This window comes from Hypomesus nipponensis, chromosome 22 (assembly GCF_054491055.1).
Source record: "Hypomesus nipponensis isolate SF chromosome 22, ASM5449105v1, whole genome shotgun sequence".
In the NCBI taxonomy this organism is placed as follows: Eukaryota; Metazoa; Chordata; class Actinopteri; order Osmeriformes; family Osmeridae; genus Hypomesus; species Hypomesus nipponensis.
Genome location: NC_140382.1, coordinates 19,421,758 through 19,443,418, shown reverse-complemented (window position 1 = coordinate 19,443,418; position 21,661 = coordinate 19,421,758). Strand labels below are relative to the sequence as shown.

Genomic DNA, 21,661 nt, shown 5'->3' with positions numbered 1-21,661 from the left:
GCCAGGATATTGCCATTGACCAGAGGATGGTTGCCTCCAAAGCTCGCATTGGACTAAAACAATATATGAAAAATAAGCCTGTTTGCTGGGGATACAAACTGTTTGTTCTGGCTGACTCCAAGAGCGGATACACATGGGACTTTTTAGTATACGAGGGAAAGCTCCAGGGAAACAGTGGCAAGGGACTCAGTTGAGTCAGTGATGGAGCTAATTGACACACAGTTGATGGGCACCGGGTACAAGCTCTTTGTTGACCATTTCTACACGAGTCCCACCCTTTTCCAAGACCTCCTTCAGAAGAGGATCTGGGCATGTGGAACCATCTGCACAAACAGAATTGGATTCCCGAGAAAAAAAGTCAACAGTTTGGACGCAAAATCTCCCACGGCAGCATTTGTTGGATAAGGAACGACTCCCTCCTCTTTGTCCAGTGGCAAGACACATGGGACGTCTTCCTGTGTTCAACGCTCCACGCGGCACATGCACAGGACACGGTGCAGAGGAGGGTCAAAGGTGCAGATCAGCACAGGGTACTGAAAGACATCCCAGTTCCACCTGTGATAAAGGACTACAACCAGTGCATGGGTGGAGTGGACCTTTGTGATGCACTGATAAGATACTATAAAGTACTCCACAAGACCCAGAGATGGTACAAGACCTTCTTCTATCATTTCCTGGACATTGGGATTGTGAAGGCCTTCCTCCTTCACAAATACATTGCAAAAGGAAAAAGACAGGTGCCTCTGACCCAAGATGCCTTTAGAGAGATCCTTGTTGTTGAGGTGGCAGCGTTGGGGTCTCACCTCTCACCCGGCCCCTCATCTTCCATCGTGCCTCAACTCACAGCTAGTCACAGGCCAGTGCATATCAGTGGAGACAGAACCGCTGTTTGGCTGGAGTGCAGGCACTGTGGTGTACAGTGAACACCAGTGAAGTGCTCAACCTGTGATGTGGCTTTGTGCTTTGTCCCCAAACGTGACAGCTACAATGACTGGCATGGCATGTTGCTCAAAACATTTTGTGAAATAGTTTGTAAATAATGTTCACTGTATGTAAATAGTTTGGTGTGCTTTTCTTATATAAACTGCTTTTCCACAATAACACTTGTTTTGACTCTTATGTGCACAAAGTTTAGTTTCAAGGATGTAAAAAGCACTCTTATGCTTCATTACTCTGTTTCAGCAACACTAATGGTGAATCTGAATATAGGATATGATAGCTCTGAGTGTCACCTTTCATTAGAGCCCAAACCTATGACTGTAGCTGAAAGAGTTCAAAAGTTGTAGCCTTTTTATGCTAGGTATGTGGCCATGGTTACCAAGGGTCCTTTTGGAGTCTCCAAAGGGCACTTCTAGACAATGCCTGGATGTACCCTTAGAAAAACATGTGTATAACATTCATTTTTTGTGGTTTTATATTCAACTTTTGAGCTGAATTGGCTAAGGCTTCAAGCTGTGGTCCAATGCTGTCATCCAGCTAATACCTACCACCTCTAGGCCTCTTCAGGCCTCTGTTTTCAAAACAAAATCTAGGCGGAAATAGAAACTTTCAATTTCCTTGTGTTCAAGCTTCTATTACTCAACACCAGTAGGACTTACCGGGGTCCTGACAACAGGGGAAATAACATCAGAGTCTCATCTTTCAAAATAGACCACAGTCATGCATGTACTCCAAATGGTTCATGAACAGTTTTCAATTTACTTTGGGTATGCTGTTTAGGAGTTTTCCAGCAAATTTAACAGGATTTTTAATTAAACAGCTCTAATTCAATCATATTTTGACATACCCAGGTGAAATTGTTTATGGTACTTGAGAGTGATGTCATCTTGAACCCTATTAGGTTTGAAAAACCATAAGTAAAACAAAAATATTGAGGCGATGGCAGGGGAAATCACGTAGACTTTGGGCATGGCTTATAGCAACACCTATGGTGTTCACCTATGGTGACCGTGGGCCATTAGCGATCTGGAAGTAGTGAGTGACCTGTTGTATCATTGGGCCAAATTAGAAAAAAATCGGGCCAAGGACTTTTTGAGCTATTGAGACATTTCATGGAGAAATATAATATTAATAGGAATATTGACAAATAAAATAGGTTACCTCCTACCAGTGGAACCCTAATTATAAATAAAGTAAAGTAAGCAAACAGCGCTTGATCGGCCATGACTGACGTCAACGCAGCAAACCTTGAGAAGCTGTAATGTCCGACTTCACAGAGCCGTTTTCAACTCCTCCCCGACTGCAAGCAGCTACTCTCGCCGGTCGTTTCATGCAGCCGCAGTCCATGTCGAACGCACCTAATGTTAAACGGGCCACACCCACACCATAACAATAGGTGCATTCGACATGGACTGCGGCTTTGAGCATTGGCGAAACGGAAGCTGTCAGAATAATTACAAAACACGCGTCAAAGTTGTCGTGTGTGAGTCTGGCCAATCATGAAATACCTGTGTCATCACTAGAACCCGTGCAGTTGCTCTTGAAAAAATGCGCTCGGCTACACAGCCGGCAGTTCTCGTATAGATCTCACGGTACTTTGATGGCGACGTCACAGTGACGTATCCTCGGCGCTGTCTCAAGTCGGACAAAAAGTCTAACCAGAATTCACTGTTTCTAGTCAGCCGCCTGCAGCGCTGCATGAAGTCAGTCCATGTCAAACGCATCAATTGTTAGACGGGCCACACCATAACATTGTTAGACAGGCCACACCCACACCATAACATTGTTAGACTGGCTCTCCGTCTCTCAAATTATCGCCAAAATAATTAACAAGCGAATGGGAACCCCCTGTGCCCAAGATAACCACAGGAGAAAGAGACAGATACAGAAACAGAGAAGGCACACACACTGAATGTAAAGGTCAGCATGCCATCACCCTCCACAATCCTGCTCCTATTCTCAACCCCAGCACTGTAGACACCACATCCTGGAGACACCACATCCTGCGAGACACCACATCCTGAGGAGACACCACATCCACACCAGCCCTGGAGACACCACATCCTGGAGACACCACATCCTGCGAGACACCACATCCTGGAGACACCACATCCACACCAGCCCTGGAGACACCACATCCTGAGGAGACACCACATCCACACCAGCCCTGGAGACACCACATCCACACCAGCCCTGGAGACACCACATCCTGGAGACACCACATCCACACCAGCCCTGGAGACACCACATCCACACCAGCCCTGGAGACACCACATCCTGGAGACACCACATCCTGGAGACACCACATCCACACCAGCCCTGGAGACTTTCCCCAGATCAAACTACAATATCAAATAAGATAAAACTACATTTTCCATTAGTCCATACTAAGCACCGGTCAGGTTCCAGTCCACACAACGAACAACATCAAAATCTCATATACACTATGTGTGAGTGTGTGTGTGTGAGCGTGTGTAAGAGAGACAGAGAGAGAGAGTGTGTGTTAAAGAGAGTGAGTGTGAGATAGAGAAAGAGGGAGACGGCGAGAGAGAGGGAGATGGAGAGAGACTGAAAGAGAGAGGGAGACGTAGAGAGAGAGACAGAGAGGGAGAGAGTGCCAGAGGGAGAGTGTGGTGGTCCATGACAAAGCAGTCTGGGGTCCAATTACCCCCCGGGACGTGGATGGGGGGGGCAGGGGATTGGGTTACCATGGCCACACCCTGTCCTGGGTAGAGGGGCCTCGTTTAGCCACAGAGACACACTCACTGGTGGATTCACATCATTTTTACCACATTACAGACGTGTGTTTAGTCTTGTAGCAGCTAGGCTAGCAGGTTAGGGTTAGGTCCTGTAACAGCTAAGCTAGCAGGTTAGGGTTAGGTCCTATAACAGCTAAGCTAGCAGGTTAGGGTTAGGTCCTGTAACAGCTAAGCTAGCAGGTTAGGGTTAGGTCCTGTAACAGCTAGTCTAGCAGGTTAGGTCCTGTAGCAGCTAGGATAGCAGGTTAGGGTTAGGTCCTGTAGCAGCTAGGATAGCAGGTTAGGGTTAGGTCCTGTAGCAGCTAAGCTAGCAGGTTAGGTCCTGTAGCAGCTAGGATAGCAGGTTAGGGTTAGGTCCTGTAGCAGCTAAGCTAGCAGGTTAGGGTTAGGTCCTATAACAGCTAAGCTAGCAGGTTAGGGTTAGGTCCTGTAGCAGCTAGGATAGCAGGTTAGGGTTAGGTCCTGTAGCAGCTAGGATAGCAGGTTAGGGTTAGGTCCTGTAGCAGCTAGGATAGCAGGTTAGGGTTAGGTCCTGTAGCAGCTAAGCTAGCAGGTTAGGGTTAGGTCCTGTAGCAGCTAGGATAGCAGGTTAGGGTTAGGTCCTGTAGCAGCTAAGCTAGCAGGTTAGGGTTAGGTCAGACCTCCCCCCTTCGTGACTGAGCTCTACTGTCTCGTGACAACCACCACACTACGCTGCTCTTGAAATGACTCAACCCAGAAAAATGACCAACGGTGGTACCCAGTTGAAGCGGCCTCTGTGGTGAATCCAAGGGTTAGGTCCTGTAACAGCTAAGCTAGCTGGTTAGGGTCCAACACACCTCATATTCCTCCTCATTGTGTCAGCTGCAGGACCTACCTTGTCTGCGTGGTTCTCAGCCCAGAGGAGAGCCTCTGTGGGGTCAGCTGCTCCACGCCAGCCCCCTGCTCCCCTCCATGCCCTAGGCTACGCTTCTCCGGCACACCCTTAACAACGGGACTCCACTTCCTCAATGCTCCAGCCCAATAAAAGTTTTTGTAAATGTAAAAAAAAAAATGCCACAGTCCTGGAGAGTCACAATTCCACTCTGGAGACGGCACCAGTGTATGTGTGTGGCTAGTTGGCTGGGGAGTGGGACCGAGTGGGACAGGGACGACAGGATACCCCCGCGTTGCAGCTGTCCCCTCCTCCCTCCCTCCCCCTCCACCCCTACTGTGGTCTCGTTGGCCGATAGGCAGGAAGACCCCCCCCCCCCCCAATGGATGGACAGAGACATCATTGAAGGGGGACAAGAGGAGGGGGAGGGGAAAAGGGGTGAGGATGAGTGGGGGAGTGGGGTGAGGAGGAGGAGGGGGGAAGATGCCATCTAAGTGGAGTCACTCTTGACAGAGACCTAGTGAACCCGCTAGAAGGAGGGGAGGGGGCAATAAGGAGCCAGAATGAAAGAACAAGTGTAGGACAGTAGACAGTTACTGTGAAAGAGACTCAACTGGCCTTTATGTTTCAAGTCTTAAGAGGGAGGGGGTTTGTGTGGCGTGTCTGGAGGGAGGTGTGTGTGATGTGGGTGTGTGTGTGGCAGAGATGGAAGGGAACAAAGTTACTGTACTTAAGTAGATTTTCTCTGGCATCAGTACTTAACTTCACCATACATTTTTCGGACAACTTTTTTTACTTTCACTCCTTACATTTTTTACACAAATATCTGTACTTTCTACTTCTTTCAAACCAGATTCGTTACTTTAATTTGGTGGCATGATCTCTCTCTCCTCTCCATAAGTTGCGTTATGGATGAGACAGAGGAAGTTAGTGATGTCTACATGACTGAGAATAGAGACATTCCTGATCCCCCATTTAAATATATGAGGGAGATGTTTGAAATTCTAGATGTCAAAAAGGATTTCTAGCGAATGAGCTGCATGTCTAGTGTATTAATGTATGTTTATATGCACATTACATATAATGGTGTGAGGTCCAGTTACCAGCGAGACACTAAAACAGGTAGCAGTATTGGCTACTTTATCAGAACCCACACTTCTTTACTTTAACTTGAAAAGTATTTTTAAACATGAGTATCTGGACTTCTACTTGAGTGAAGGATGTGTGTACTTTTGCCATCTCTGGTGTGCGGGGGGTGTGTGTGTGTGTGTTATCTAACTGTTCTACAACATCTGGACTGTAGCACCACAGACCGGCCTGGCTGGGTCTGGTCCTAGTCTCCACGGCGACAGGCCCCAGAAGATAACCACACACCCACAGCCCAACTGTCAACCCCCCCTCCCTACACAGATACAGCAGCATATTGTGCTGTATCTCCCTCTCCCCCTCTCACACACACACACACACACACGTTGCTGCGTCCTTCAGAGCAGCGATTCCCAACATGTGGGTCGCAACCCCCCCTCGGGGTCGCTGAAGATTTCTGAGGGGTTGCCAAGCTCACTCTAGTTTGAGGGTTTAAAGATAAATAATAAATAAATACAAACTGTTAGACATCACCACAAATACAAATTATTGCAAGTGTAATAATAGTGGGTAAGCTCTATGAAAAGATAAACGTTTCTATTGTGTTATTGCTGTGTATCAAGATAAAGGCCTCTCGGAAATCAGAGAAGCGGCCAAAACAGACCCGGCCAATTTCAAACGGCTAGTTCTAGCAAAGAGTATAGAAGCACTAAAGTAACTAGAAGTGCTATATACTCTCTAGTTCAGGCAAAGAGTATAGAAGCACTGAAGCAACTAGAAGTGCTATACTCTTTGCTTCTAGTGCAACGCTCAAGACAACATAGCGACTAGTCAAACAAACGATTATGGCAAAGCGCCAGGGAGAAGAGAAATGTAAAAAACACATGGACAAACTGAGGATCAAGCGTGTTGTTGGGTCCTCAAGCGGAGGACAAGCTTGTGGATGTCAAGACAAATTCTCAAACAGTTCTGGCTCGTGAAAGGACCCAACTTTGCTTATATTTTTTAAATATGCAAATTCCATAACATTAATCTGGCAAAATTATTGTTTTAAAATTAGCGGAGATAATTTTAGAGAGATAATTCAATTGCTACATTTATTTTATAAGTGATTTCTCTGATTAACTGAACATGAGTAGATTATGAATTGCTCCTATTTTATTTAACCATTATAAATATGAGCAACAAGTGGAGCTCATATTTATTCATAAAAATATAAATTCATATTTCAATTTTAAAAAGGTGAATTCAAAACCAACAAATTCAGTGGTGTTTAAATTTCAATATTAATTATCCAATGCCTTTTGCAATTCAAAACATAATGTCACTGATTTGCTTCCATAATATCCACCCTCTCTCCGTGCACGCCCCTAAACAATGAGCAGGATGAACAGATTTTTCTTTTCAAGTTCAAGTTGAATAATATAGCTGCAAGCAGCAATGGAGGGGCCAAGCAGTCCACAGCAGGACATAGCACCATAGCCTCCATAGCACTTGTGCAACAATTAAGTCACAACATCCTGTTGCACTCATGCAACACCTAGTTACCAACATACCAATGATTTTTCTGGTATAGCACCCCAGCCCTCTGCTCTTTGTAGGAATGATGGAACCCAAGTGTAGTGACAATTGGACAAATGGTTGCTGAGATAAGCTATCATGTCTTGTTTGGCGGCTTTGCCGCCGCCTTTAAATGGCTCTACCGAAAAAAACTTTTTATAAAATGGAAAATCCATCTGATACCTTTTGTGCAACTGGGTCTGAAGATAATCTTTGCCAAATTTGGTAAACATAGGACAAAATTTGGGGCATCCAAAAGGTTTTTACACTTTTCCATGAAATCCAAAACGGTGGCTGCGTCAATTCGGTTGTTATGAAACATTATCAATGGTCAGGCTTGGGATCTCACAAGACATCAAGAGACAAAGAAATGACTTTATTAAGGTAAAAACTTCAACAGTTATTAGCCAAAACACGTTTATGCTTCCGGCCACGCCCCCTTTTAGTCACAACACCATTTTTGGAAGCATCCTCAGAATAAGGTTCAGAGTAGGCATACCAAATTTGGTGTCACTGCCTCAAAGAACTGCTGAGATATGATTTAACTTCCTGTTTGGTGGCTTTTCTGCTGAATTTGATTGGCTGTCACGGACAAACGGTTTTGGGGATCAAAATTATTTACCATAACGTTAGTGAGGCTTGGTCTGAAGAGCATATGTGGTAATTTTGAAGATTTGTCAAATTGTAGGAGCTGCAGGCTTTCAAAGGTTTTTGATAAAACCGGAAATGGCTGAAAATCTATATAACCGGAAATTGAAGCCATGGTGGGCATTTGATCCTTGGAGTATATCATTTTTGACAATTGGGCATGCGGTTCAAAAGTTACTTGTGTAAACGCAACTCCAACTTTGACCCGTTGGTGGAAGTAGAGTTCCCGAGTATGAGACATGAAACTTTGTGAATTGGACCAGGGGATTGTCCCCAATGAGTGTGCCAAATTTCACAACTTTCGACCAAGCGCTTCTAGGGCCTGCCATAGGAATCCATGGCGGAAGAATAATAATAACTAGAGGGTATAATCTCTGGGGAAATTGTTAATGACCGTTTGGGCCGTTTTTTAATGACATTTTTACAACTGATATTTCAGTATATTTAATATAAAAATGCATACGTTATTTATAAAGATTACATAGATTTAAAAGCATTTTTTTGCTGCTCATTTACAACTCAAAATACTAAGAGTAAAGTGTAGAATTAAATAGTAGTCTTCGCATTTCCCCTGCAAGAGGGAATGGTGATGAGCAGCCTCATAGTTGAATCAAACCGAATACATGTGGCAGACCGGTGTAAAGATTTACCTAATCTCTATGACTTAAATGTCCTTTTAAGTTTTTCATTTCTCATTATATTTTCAGGCATTTAGCCTAGGCCTACTTATATTGCATTCATTCATTAATAAACAACCCCCTTTGAAGATTATTTACATTTATTCATTTAGCAGACGCTTTTATCCAAAGCAACTTCCAAGAGAGAGCTTTACAAAGTGCATAGGTCACTGATAATAACAACAAGAACAAGCCCCAAAACATTGCGGGTAGCCAAAACAAGAAGCACACATTGTGAACAACCAAAAATAAGTGCCAAAGGGAAGAACCATAAGAGCATGTAGTTAAGCAAGCAACAATTAAAAAGCATGAACCTCAAAGTGCAAGTGTAGCTGTAGAAAAGCAAGCAACAGTAAAATCAAAAATAAGATTAACTAAAATAGAATATTTCGCAGCAAATACAACAGTTTAAATCGGTTACCACTAACCAACAAGAGCAACAAGTCTCTAAGCAAGACTCATTGTGATCCTTGAGGAAACTAGCAAACCATTCCTAGTACCGTTGTACTCCCGGAACAAGTGCGTCTTGAGCCTTCTCTTGAAGGTGGAGAGATTATTCCAACAACGACGTTACTGTCAGTAGCTATCTCAGATGGAATCGCGATTCAAACAGTACCATCTGCTAACTGAAAATATGCCCCCAAAAACGTAAATAAGCTTGACATTTATTTAGTGGAAAATTGCTCATTCATAAAAAGCTCACTGGTAGCAATCATTGTCAGTAACAAGGCAAAATGAGAACCGTGTGGAGAAGCTGCCCCGGTAAATTGTACTACTACAGTACAGTACTAGACTACTGCTGTGTTCGTCTTGGTAGCGATTGCGTTGATTGAATTCGATTTAACGTTCCATTGTAAGGCTGATATTAATTATTTTCATGACAGATTGACAAAGTTTAGGCTGTGGCAATAAAGTTCAGGTTGGTAGTCAGATAGTTTCACCTACTGAAATACTTATATAGGCTAAGTAAAGGAAGTGCCGAACATGTTCTGCCGTCGTTTGACTTCCTAAACAGCTGTGGAGATGTTTTTGTTGGCTACTGTACTAGTGTATTGCATAGGCTACGGTGTTGCAGTGAGCTACACTGGTTTGAAACCACAATGATAATTTCAACAACAAATTGTTTACTTGTAATCTAATGTCATAATAAATCCTTCAACGAAAATGCATGTGAGGAATGTTTAGTACTGACTATTATTACCTCTACCACCCTAACCCTAACCTCTACCACCCTAACATCTACCACCCTAACCCTAACCTCTACCACCCAAACCCTAACCTCTACCACCCTAACCTCTACCACCCTAACCTCTACCACCCTAACCTCTACCACCCTAACCTCTACCACCCTAACCTCTACCACCCTAACCTCTACCACCCTAACCGCTACCACTCTAAACCTAACCATTAGTACCACCACATGCCTCTGGGAAGATAAGGGATGTCTCACAAGCATCCTTCTCACACACACACACCACAAAGCTTCAAGGACACACACTCCTACCAATATCCTCTGCACCTTGGGTAGACAATACATTTTCTCCAGGAGATCCTGACTGAACACTTCCTGATATCAGCCCCTCCCCCGTAGCAGGAGCAGGGATATGATCACCTCTAGAATCACACACCAGTATGCCTCTTCACCACCACTAACATGTCCGTAACACATTACACCCCATCTATAGCAGGCAAATGACTTCACCTCTATGGAGGGTCATTTATAAACAAATTCAAAAGTAAGACACTGAACTTGTGAACTATCTGCTGAACTGGTGCCCTCACCACCCATTGCCTGCCCACATGCACGCAGGTTCACCTGTGTAGAGTCAGGTCACCCCTTCACCAGTATTGGGTGTTCTGTCTTAGTGGTGGCATGTGACCCACAGAGACACACATGACAGCGTTCCAGTGTGTGTTTCGTACAGGGTTGAACATTTGTGCATTCCTCCATGGCTGCAAATAACCTGTACTGCAACTGCTGCTGTGTAATATAACTACTCTGTCTCTCTCCAGCTCCCCGTCTCTCTCCAGCTCCCCGTCTCTCTCCAGCTCCCCGTCTCTCTCCAGCTCCCCGTCTCTCTCCAGCTCCCCGTCTCTCTCCAGCTCCCCGTCTCTCTCCAGCTCCCCGTCTCTCTCCAGCTCCCCGTCTCTCTCCAGCTCCCCGTCTCTCTCCAGCTCCCCGTCTCTCCCCAGCTCCCCGTCTCCCCAGCTCCCCGTCTCCCCAGCTCCCCGTCTCCCCGTCTCTCCCCAGCTCCCCGTCTCTCCCCAGCTCCAAGTCTCCCCGTCTCTCCCCAGCTCCCCGTCTCCCCAGCTCCCCGTCTCCCCAGCTCCCCGTCTCCCCAGCTCCCCGTCTCCCCGTCTCTCCCCAGCTCCCCGTCTCCCCGTCTCTCCCCGTCTCCCCAGCTCCCCGTCTCCCCAGCTCTCCCCAGCTCCCCGTCTCCCCAGCTCCCCGTCTCCCCAGCTCCCCGTCTCCCCGTCTCTCTCCAGCTCCCCGTCTCTCCCCAGCTCCCCGTCTCCCCGTCTATCCCCAGCTCCCTGTCTCTCCCCAGCTCCCCGTCTCTCTCCAGCTCCCCGTCTCCCCAGCTCCCCGTCTCTCTCCAGCTCCCCGTCTCCCCAGCTCCCCGTCTCTCCCCAGCTCCCCGTCTCCCCATCTCCCCAGCTCCCCGTCTCTCCCCAGCTCCCCGTCTCCCCAGCTCCCCGTCTCTCCCCAGCTCCCCGTCTTCCCAGCTCCCCGTCTCTCCCCAGCTCCCCGTCTCCCCAGCTCCCCGTCTCTCTCCAGCTCCCCGTCTCTCTCCAGCTCCCCGTCTCCCCAGCTCCCCGTCTCTCCCCAGCTCCCCGTCTCCCCAGCTCCCCGTCTCCCCAGCTCCCCGTCTCTCCCCAGCTCCCCGTCTCCCCAGCTCCCCGTCTCCCCAGCTCCCCGTCTCTCTCCAGCTCCCCGTCTCTCCAGCTCCCTGTATCTGCAGCTCCGTCTCTCCAGCTCCCTGTCTCGCTCCCTCAGAGGCGAAGACTAGAGTACACAGTATTAACCCTCACTGTACACATTACTAACCCTAACAGTACACAGTACTAACAGTACACAGTACTAACAGTACACACTACTAACCCTAACAGTACACAGTACTAACCCTCACAGTACACACTACTAACCCTAACAGTACACAGTACTAACCCTAACAGTACACACTACTAACCCTAACAGTACACACTACTAACCCTAACAGTACACACTACTAACCCTAACAGTACACAGTACTAACCCTCACAGTACACACTACTAACCCTAACAGTACACAGTACTAACCCTAACAGTACACACTACTAACCCTAACAGTACACAGTACTAACAGTACACACGTCCTTCACTAGTAGAAGTACAGTCATGTTTAAAAAGACTGGTAAGTGCTGACTACACTTTTTCACTCAAGTTAAAGTAAAGAAGTGTGGGCTCTGACATATACTTAAGTAAAAAGTAGCCATTACTACACCTGTTTTAGTGTCACGCAGGTAACTGGACTTCACATCATATGAATACATTGATACAAAAGACACTAGACACGCTGTGAATTCACCAGGAAATCCTTTTTGACACTGATCATTTTGAACCTCTCCCTCATGTATGGCCATGGGGGATCAGGAATGTCTCTGTTCTCAGTCATGTCAACATCACTAACTCCCTCTGTGTCATCCAGAATGTACCTTTTCACACACAATGAAAGGAGAGGAGAGGAGAACAGAGAAGCCTAAAACAGTCAATTAAAGCAGTCCTCATCAATGATGCACACCTTTATTTGGGAGGGACAGGGAAGGAGAGAGAGAGAGAGAGAGAGAGAGAGAGAGAGAGAGAGAGAGAGAGAGGACTGAGGGGGAGGGAGGGACAGGGAAGGAGAGAGAGACGGATCAATACCTAAATAGTGGTCTCCTGGCCTGACCAGGTTTAGACTCAGAGATGGCCCCCTCCATTGCCTCTCTTCCTGCATGTTACGTTTCCTTCTGCCTGACCCTCTTCCTGGCCCAGTGGGCTGATGTCTAGCCCACCTGCAACCTGACACCCTGCAGACCCCCCCCCCTTCCCACACACAAACACACATACACACACAACGCCCCCACAGGGTGAAGCATTAACCAGAGACTGGGAGCTTAAACATGAACACGGCTCCCATCAGCCCTGAGCAGAAGCACAGAGGTCACATGGCAGGGGTCAGTCAGGAAGAACCACACCACCACACAACTGCTGTGCTCTTTGCTACAGGAAACACAGCTTTTACTAAGCAGAACAACTGAAGCAGCACATACACACAAAACACATCCCTCTCTGCTAAGTTTCCACTTTGTTGGCATTTTCTGCTCTTCCTGCTCGTCTGTTCTCTACACTGGGCAGAAACACTTCCCTTATGTCGGATGTGTGCTAGTGTGTGAGCGTGAGAGTGTTCCAGACCTCCTTGAGTGTTGAGGTTTCACTTCTGCAGCAACACCAGAGTTCCCAAGAGACACCAGAACCTCTTCTACACCATCTCAACCCTTCCTCTCTGCTCCTGCCTGGACTAACAGCTTCCCTCTCTGCTCCTGCCTTGACTAACAGCTTCCCTCTCTGCTCCTGCCTTGACTAACAGCTTTCCTCTCTGCTCCTGCCTTGACTAACAGCTTCCCTCTCTGCTCCTGCCTTGACTAACAGCTTTCCTCTCTGCTCCTGCCTTGACTAACAGCTTCCCTCTCTGCTCCTGCCTTGACTAACAGCTTTCCTCTCTGCTCCTGCCTTGACTAACAGCTTCCCTCTCTGCTCCTGCCTTGACTAACAGCTTTCCTCTCTGCTCCTGCCTTGACTAACAGCTTTCCTCTCTGCTCCTGCCTTGACTAACAGCTTTCCTCTCTGCTCCTGCCTTGACTAACAGCTTTCCTCTCTGCTCCTGCCTTGACTAACAGCTTCCCTCTCTGCTCCTGCCTTGACTAACAGCTTTCCTCTCTGCTCCTCTCCTCCCACCACCAGATCCTCTCCTCAACCCTCACCACAACAGGAGGCAGCCTCCACCCTCCAGCTTTCTGTGTCTGCGAACGAGTCTCAGGAACACACACTCACATGCGTGTAAACAGACACATTGAGAAGGACAAGATCTCCTTAGTGTGACGAAGGCTCGTCCAATCAGAAACACCCTGCACACATGGCAGCTTAGATATAGAGAGAAGGAAAGAGAAGGAGGGAGAAAGAGAAAGAGGGAAGGAGAGAAAGAGGGAAGTAGAGAACGGGAAATCTGCTTTACCTGGTAGCACTGAGGTCCGCTGCTGAACGAGAGAGTTGGAGGTAGAGGAGTGAGGAGAGCTGCTAAACACTGTTTTGTTTCGAACGTGTCTGGCTACCTTCCTGCTAGCCCCCTCCCCCTCTCTCTCTCCCTCCCTCCCTCTGTGTAGAGGCTGCATAATTCTGTCCAGTAAGTTCAGGGGGGGGGGGGGGGTCGGGGGGGTCTAATTGTGTTTAGTCTGGACAAGTGTTAGCAGAGTTCCAGACCAAATCCACCTGATTGATTTTGTACTTTAACAAGTTAAGCTGTAGGCAACAAAGGCTGACTGTTCCTTCCAACACACACACACACCTAACAATATGGCTACCAGCTTAACCAATGAAGACTGGCCATCATGCAGCTCCCAGTCTCACTGAGCTTGACCCTCATGACAGTCTCCCACCCTGGGCACTCACAGGTGGGGTTTGATAAGTCTGGCAACCCTGCAGGGGGGGGGCGAGGCCAGGGGTATGGCCAGGGAGAGAGCCTGCGGAACACTGATGACAGGAGGGACAATGACAATATTTACTTCAACTAATGGTTGTGCTGAAACAGAATCATAGTGAAGAAAACCACTGTGTGACTTTGTATAACACTAACACTGTCTGTAAGACTAATGTGTGTATATTTATTCTTGATGTATGAAGAATGTTTGATTATTTCTGTACTGGTCTTGCTGGGGAGTCCAACATGAGGACCTGGGTTACATTCTCCTCATCCAACCTCCCCTCTCCTCTCCACCCCCACTCTTCTCCTCCAACCTCCCCTCTCCACCCCCACTCTCCTCCTCCAACCTCCCCTCTCCACCCCCACCCTCTCCTCTCCACCCCCACTCTCCTCCTCCCCCACTCCTCACCTCCCCCATTCCTCCTCCAACCTCTCCTCTCCACCCCTACTCCTCCTCCAACCTCCCCTCTCCACCCCCACTCTCCTCCTCTCCCACTCCTCACCTCCCCCACTCCTCCTCCAACCTCCCCTCTCCTCTCCACCCCCACTCTCCTCCTCCAACCTCCCCTCTCCTCTCCACCCCCACTCTCCTCCTCCAACCTCCCCTCTCCACCCCCACTCTCCTCCTCCCCCACTCCTCACCTCCCCCACTCCTCCTCCAACCTCTCCTCCCCACTCTCCACTCCCCTTCCCTTCCCCACCCCCACTCTCCGCTCCCTCCCCTCCTTTCTTTAAAAGTCACATGAGCCCGTCAAATCTGCATCTCTAGAATTCAACACATTCCATTGGCATGTCAGCCCTGGTCACATGACCACAGTGTATGTGTATGTGAGTGTGTGTGTTCACATGATCAAACTGTGAACAATCCTCCATTTACTCTGGGTTAACAGCAGATGGTCAAATGTCAAAACACACTAAACTCCAAACAACACAAGCAGCATTAATAACATGAACCCCCAAACCAGGATGACGCGTGTGGGGCGCGCATGTTGCTGTGTGTGTGTGTCTGATACAGCGTGTTAACAGGCCAGACAGTGCTAAACCCCCCAGCCAGAACAACAACACATAAACGTCTTTATACCATCTACAAGGGGAAGCGTTCAAGAGTATGGTTGGATTCTTCAACTGTGTACTGACCTTGAGCGCTGTCTGTCGACCACAACCTGCTCTGTTATCCAACTGCCACGAGGAACAAGCGAGACAGAAAAAGAGAAGAAGACAGAGGGAGAAGAGAAATAAACGTGGATAACCCTTTAATAGTGGCGGGCAGTCGAGAGAGAGTGGGTGTGTGAGTGTGTGTGTGTGTGAGAGAGAGAGAGATCCTAACCCCTGGCTAGAGTCTTGGTCAGAGATGCACCAGTCCCGCAGCACAACACTGATGTGACAGTGGCCGCAAGAGTCACTGGAGACCACCAGTTAAAGGACTTCCCCTCCCGCTCACTCTACTCCTCTTTCTCCCTTCCCTCCTTTCTTCCTCCGACCTTCTGTCTCTCACTTCCCTTCTCCCCCTTTCCGCCCTCATCTCCTTCAGTAACCTGAGAAATTACACAGGCAGGGGCGGCATTTCACAGTTCGCCTCAGTTCATCTCCTCCTCCCATCTCCCTCCTTCCCTCCCATCTCCCACCCTCAACCCCCTCCTCCTGTCTCTCTCCTTCCCTCCCATCTCCCACCCTCAACCCCCTCCTCCTGTCTCTCTCCTTCCCTCCCATCTCCCACCCTCAACCCCCTCCTCCTGTCTCTCTCCTTCCCTCCCATCTCCCACCCTCAACCCCCTCCTCCTGTCTCTCTCCTTTCCTACATCTTTCTAATTCTCTTTCCCCCATGTGTGTGTGTGTGTGGGGGGGGGGGGGAAGAGACCAGAGACCAGCTGTGTTGTATGTAGGGTTCCCCCTCCCTCTCTCTCTCGCTCACCATCACCCTTCCCTTAGTCTCTCTCCCTCCCTCATCTCTCCAGCCATCTGGTTGCCATCAGTGGCTCATACAGGAAGAAGGGCCGCCAGGGAGCCACGCCTTCCTCTCCCTCTGATGAGTGGTCGACTCTTGATAAAGGAGCCCCGCTGCATCTATCCTTCTCTCTCTCCCGCCATCTTCCCCTCCTTCTCCCTCTCTTCTTCCCTCTGGAGTGGCTTCCATGATGGAGTGGTATATTGATTTAAATTATATTTCTCTCTCTCACACACACACACACTGGGTGCAGAGTAAAACATAACACAAACACAGCAAAGTACAATCCAGTACAGCACACTATGCTACAGCACAGTAGATTAGAGTACACCAGGACAGGGCAGACCAGACTACCAAAGCCACAACTCTGGAAATAGACTGGGTCCTTATGACAACAGCAGTCTATTAATACAGCCTGCTGCCCTTCTGAGCACAGCTACACCAGAACCAGACACCTCCAGCTCCCAGACACTCACCAAGGAAACAGCACTCACTAACAACACTACATTTAACAGCCAGAGTATGAACTGGGTCAGTTCACCTAAACATACTGTCCATATGGCCGTAAGGTCACTAAAAGTCCTTCAGCAGATGATGTCATGGCTGCTCCTGGCATGAATGCAGGATAAATATAGTCCTGAGGAGGAGATTCTAGAGAGAATGTCACTACACCTCCACCTCTCCTGCAGGAGTTGCACAGCTCCACCTCTCCTGCAGGAGTTGCACAGCTCCACCTCTCCTGCAGGAGTTGCACAGCTCCACCTCTCCTGCAGGAGTTGCACAGCTCCACCTCTCCTGCAGGAGTTGCACAGCTCCACCTCTCCTGCAGGAGTTGCACAGCTCCACCTCTCCTGCAGGAGTTGCACAGCTCCACCTCTCCTGCAGGAGTTGCACAGCTCCACCTCTCCTGCAGGAGTTGCACAGCTCCACCTCTGATGAGTAAAAACAACATTCCCGTAACCGGGCCAGGCCGAGCCAGACTACCTAGCGTTTCCCGTCTAATGTGACCATCGTGGGAGAAGAAGCCCTTGCATGAGAACAAGTGTTTGTGATTACATAATATTTGTATGGATGTTTGTTTTAGGATTAATGATGATAAAGTCCTCAGATGCGTGTTAATAAAGACATGTTGTCCCTATTCGGTGGACTGCTTTAGCCACACTTGAACCTGAATATGCATGTCAATAAAGCATGTTTATAGAATAGAACAGAAAACTGGAGACAGACGTTATAATTTAATAGAGAAATGAAAAATAAGACAGAGACAAAAAGACAGACCCAGACACAAAGGGGAGCCCCTGTAACTTGATATGGTACAGTGTCCACACACAGGGTGGTCAGCCTGCTGAGCTGGTGTCATTTGAGCCTCATGAGTTCATGTCAGGTGTGATGACTGTGAGGGGAGTTAGCCTGCAGTTTGCCTACAGAGCCAACAGGTCTGTGGATGACACAGGTAACATGGCCCTCCACTTCACCCTACAACACCTGGACTCCCCAGCATCCTACGCCAGGATCCTGTTTGTGGACTTCAGCTCTGCCTTCAACACCATCATCCCCGCCCTGCTTCAGGCCAAGCTCTCCCAGGTGAACGTGCCTGATTCCACCAGTAGGTGGATCACAGACTTCCTGTCTGACAGGAAGCAGTGCCTTAAGCTGGGAACACAAGTCTCTGATTCCTGGTCGGCTCTCTCCAGGGCTGCTTCCTTTCTCCTCTGCTCTTCTCCCTGTACACCAACAGCTGCACCTCCAGTCATCCGTCCGTCAAACTCCTGAAGTTTGCGGACAACACCACCCTCATTGGGCTCATCTCTGGTGGGGATGAGTCTGATTATAGGTGGGAAGCTGACAACCTGGTGACCTGGTGCAGCCAGAACAACTTAGAGCTCAATGCTCTTAAGACAGTGGAGACGGTTGTGGACTTCAGGAAGAATACAGCCCCACTCAGCCCCATCACCCTGAGTGACTCCCCAGTCAACACTGTGGAGTCCTTCCGCTTCCTGGGCACTATCCTCTCCCAGGACTTCAAGTGGGAATTGAACATCGGCTCCCTCATCAAGAAAAAACAACAGAGGATGTACTTCCTTCGATAGTTGAATAAATTCAACCTGCCAAAGACAATGATGGTGCACTGCATCCTCACCTCCTCCATCACCATCTGGTACGCTGCTGCCACTGCCAAGGACAAGAGCAGGCTGCAGCGTATCATCCGCACTGCTGAGACTGCTGCCTTCCCTCGAGGACCTGCACACCTCGAGGACCCTGAGGTGAGCGAGGAAGATTGTGGCCGACTCTTTCCACCCTGGACACTCCAGTGTTTGCTGCATGTTGATTTTGTTGTGGCGGCCCGCCACGGTTACATTTCTGTCGCCACGGTATCAGAAATAGGGCTGTACAAAATGTTATGCCATCTATCATCAGTGATTGTTAGAGTGCATGTAGGAAAATAGCAAGGACACACGCTTCACAACGCAGCTGAGATCGCGTGTGTGAGTCCTTGAGAACTGTAAGTCGTATAGCTTATGTTGTCAGTTCATTTAAGCCTGTTGTATTAGTCTATAGTTCTTGCAAATTTTATTTAAGTTAACTGTTGATTTTCATTGTTTGTATTCTTCCCCTGCTAGCTAAATTGCAGGTCTGTTGATTCAATAGCGATTGCTGCCCTCGCTCACATTTGTATTTTAGGTGCATTATTACGCTGAAGTAGTTTTAATTAATAAATATTGGGTTTATTGTTATTTTTTGCTTCAGAATGCGTAGCTACGGTGGCCCTGAAGTGCAATTCACACCCCCTAATATAAGTACATCCCTCAAATGAAAACGCTCCCCCCGAATACGAGTCAACTCCCTCCAAATCGGATGACTTGTTCACCTCCCCCAAATACAAAAACACGCTCCCCCAAATGGAAAACGACATTACATTAACTCTGAACGGAAAGGGTAGGTACTACACTTTAGCGCTGATTGGATGCTAGTAGGCTAAGAAATTGATCGACAGAAGTAAAAAATGCAATAGCCTGACAGAGTTACGTGCACCAGGACATTTTTGGGGGGTATCGAAGGATGTAGCATAGACTACGTATGCAAAAGCATAAATTGCGTGTTAAACATAGCCAAACAACTAGTTCACGTAACTCTGTCATTATCATGAACTTGATCGTTTTGGTTGGAAGGAAAGAGGAAACATTAATGTTTACAATTCAGAGTCATGACACTACTCTTTATTTTAATCAGGGTCATTCCTATGAAATAATCTCAGATATGCTGTTAACGTTTCACGATATAAGTAGCCTATGCGCACGCTAAAAACGCAGTTGAAGGCAGGACTTTTCAGAAGAACAAACTAATAGTCCACTACAGAAGAACGAAATGCCACAATGACAGAGTAACGTGGACCTGGATAGTTGTTTGGCTATCGATTTTTACATTTAACACGAAAAACTTTTGCCTAAGTAGCCTACTATTTGCTACATTCTTCGATAGCCAAACAAATGTTCTGCTGCACGTAACTCTGCCTGGCTATTGCATTTTGTAGGCCTACTTCTGTCGATCAATTTCATATTTCTTGTTAGCCTACTGCTTCCAATCAGCGCTAAAGTGTAGTACCTACCCTTTCCGTTCAGAGTAATTAATGTAATGTGTTTTTGAGTTAATGTAATGTCGTTTTCCATTTGGGGGAGTGTGTTTTTGTATTGGGGGGAGGTGAACAAGTCATCCGATTTGGGGGGAGTTGATTCGTATTCGGGGGAAGTGTTTTCATTTGGGGGATGTACTCATATTAGGGGGTGTGATTTGCACTTCAGGGCCACCGTACTTAGCCTATCAAGATCAAATGAAGCAGACAGTGTACATGCTTTCGAGTACCTTAATCAATAGGCTAGGCTACTGACCATTTACAATTAGTTGTTACTTCAATTATTAATAGGCAGCATTTATGCCATTTAGAACATACTTTATGAGTGGGGGGGGGGGGGTTCGGACAGACCTGCACCCACTGCTAAAAAAAGTCCTAGAGGAAACACTGCCTGTTTCAGTCCCTCCCCTCCGGCAGAAGGCTGCGGTCCATCAGGACCAAAACCTCACGCCACAAAAACAGTGTCTTCCATAACGCTGTTGGCCTCTTCAACAAGGCCAGGGTTCACACTGACTTACATGACTAAAACACATTACTTTTTGCACTGCATCACACAATTGTATCTTGTACCATTTGTATTTCTTGTAATTTTATGTTGTAACTTATATTTTATTGTACATTTTACTTTAATTCTAATTCCACTTAGTTACTGCTAGTTATATACCCTCAGAAATAGTTAGTTCTCATATTTAAATTTAAGATTCCTATATGTTTCATGTATGCACCTTCCTACCAAAGCAAATTCCTTGTTTGTGCAAACTTTCATGGCAAATAAAACCCATTCTGATTCTGATTCTAACCTGGTTAGCCAGCTACATCTCAACAAGCTGAGGATGAACAGTTGCAGACAATGCATTGCAGTAAGGCGGCCATTAATATTTTATATCTTTAACACTTATTTGTAATGGACATTTAATAATTAATGGCCCAACCCACATAATTTCCATAGCACCAGCACTCACTTAGGAAACTTGCTAGCCTGGAAGACTACCGTAGCAGTGCTAACTACACTGGGCAGGCTAACGTAGCAGTGCTAGCTAGTGTGGAAGACTACCGTAGCAGTGCTAGCTAGCCTGGAAGGCTAACGTAGCGGTGCTAGCTAGCGTGAAAGACTACCGTAGCTGTGCTAGTTAGCGTGGAAGACTACCATAGTAGTGCTAGCTAGCGTGGAAGACTAACATAGCAGTGCTAGCTAGCGTGGAAGACTAACATATCAGTGCTAGCCAATGCATTATATCAGTGCTAGCCAATGCATTATAAATGCTTGTTTGTTTTGTTTCCTTCCTTGTCCACATGAGGGTTTAGCTAGAACAACTGTTCCATGTACCACACGTTAAGCTGATTTAACGAATCCTCAACTTGACAAATAAGGGGGGAGAAAAGTGGGCTTGTTGTTCCACCCTGGCTGCAGCCCTGTACTGCCGGCAGCTCCTCACGGAGCCTGCCCTGTGGAAGGCAACTACTGCTTGGGAAGAAAGAGAGGGGAAAAGAGAAGAAGAGAGGAGGGGAGGAAGAGAGGCTAACCCTAACAGCTGAGAGGAATCACTTGAGTCTACAGACTGTTGTCAGTCCTGCTCAGCTAAAACCTCAGGGTTCCCCACTAAAACCCAGACACAGAGACCTCAGGGTTCCCCGCTAGAACCTAGACACAGAGACCTTAGGGTTCCCCGCTAAAACCCAGACACACACAGAGACCTCAGGGTTCCCCGCTAGAACCCAGACACACAGAGACCTCAGGGTTCCCCGCAAGAACCTAGACACAGAGACCTCAGGGTTCCCCGCTAGAACCCAGACACAGAGACCTCAGGGTTCCCCGCTAAAACCCAGACACAGAGACCTCAGG

The 21,661-nt window shown here is 47.6% G+C and overlaps 1 protein-coding gene across 11 annotated transcripts in view; it reads right to left on the bottom strand.

The window, feature by feature from the left end:
• Positions 1-21,661, bottom strand: part of gab1 (GRB2-associated binding protein 1) — a 41,729-nt gene that overhangs the window by 13,969 nt on the left and 6,099 nt on the right. The window contains exon 1 of one of the 11 annotated variants that reach the window (XM_084687351.1): positions 4,555-4,792. The exons of the other annotated variants lie outside the window; for them this stretch is intronic. The gene's annotated coding sequence lies outside the window, so the exon portion shown is untranslated. Of the gene's footprint in view, positions 1-4,554; positions 4,793-21,661 lie in introns of those variants that run through there. 11 annotated transcript variants of the gene reach the window in all.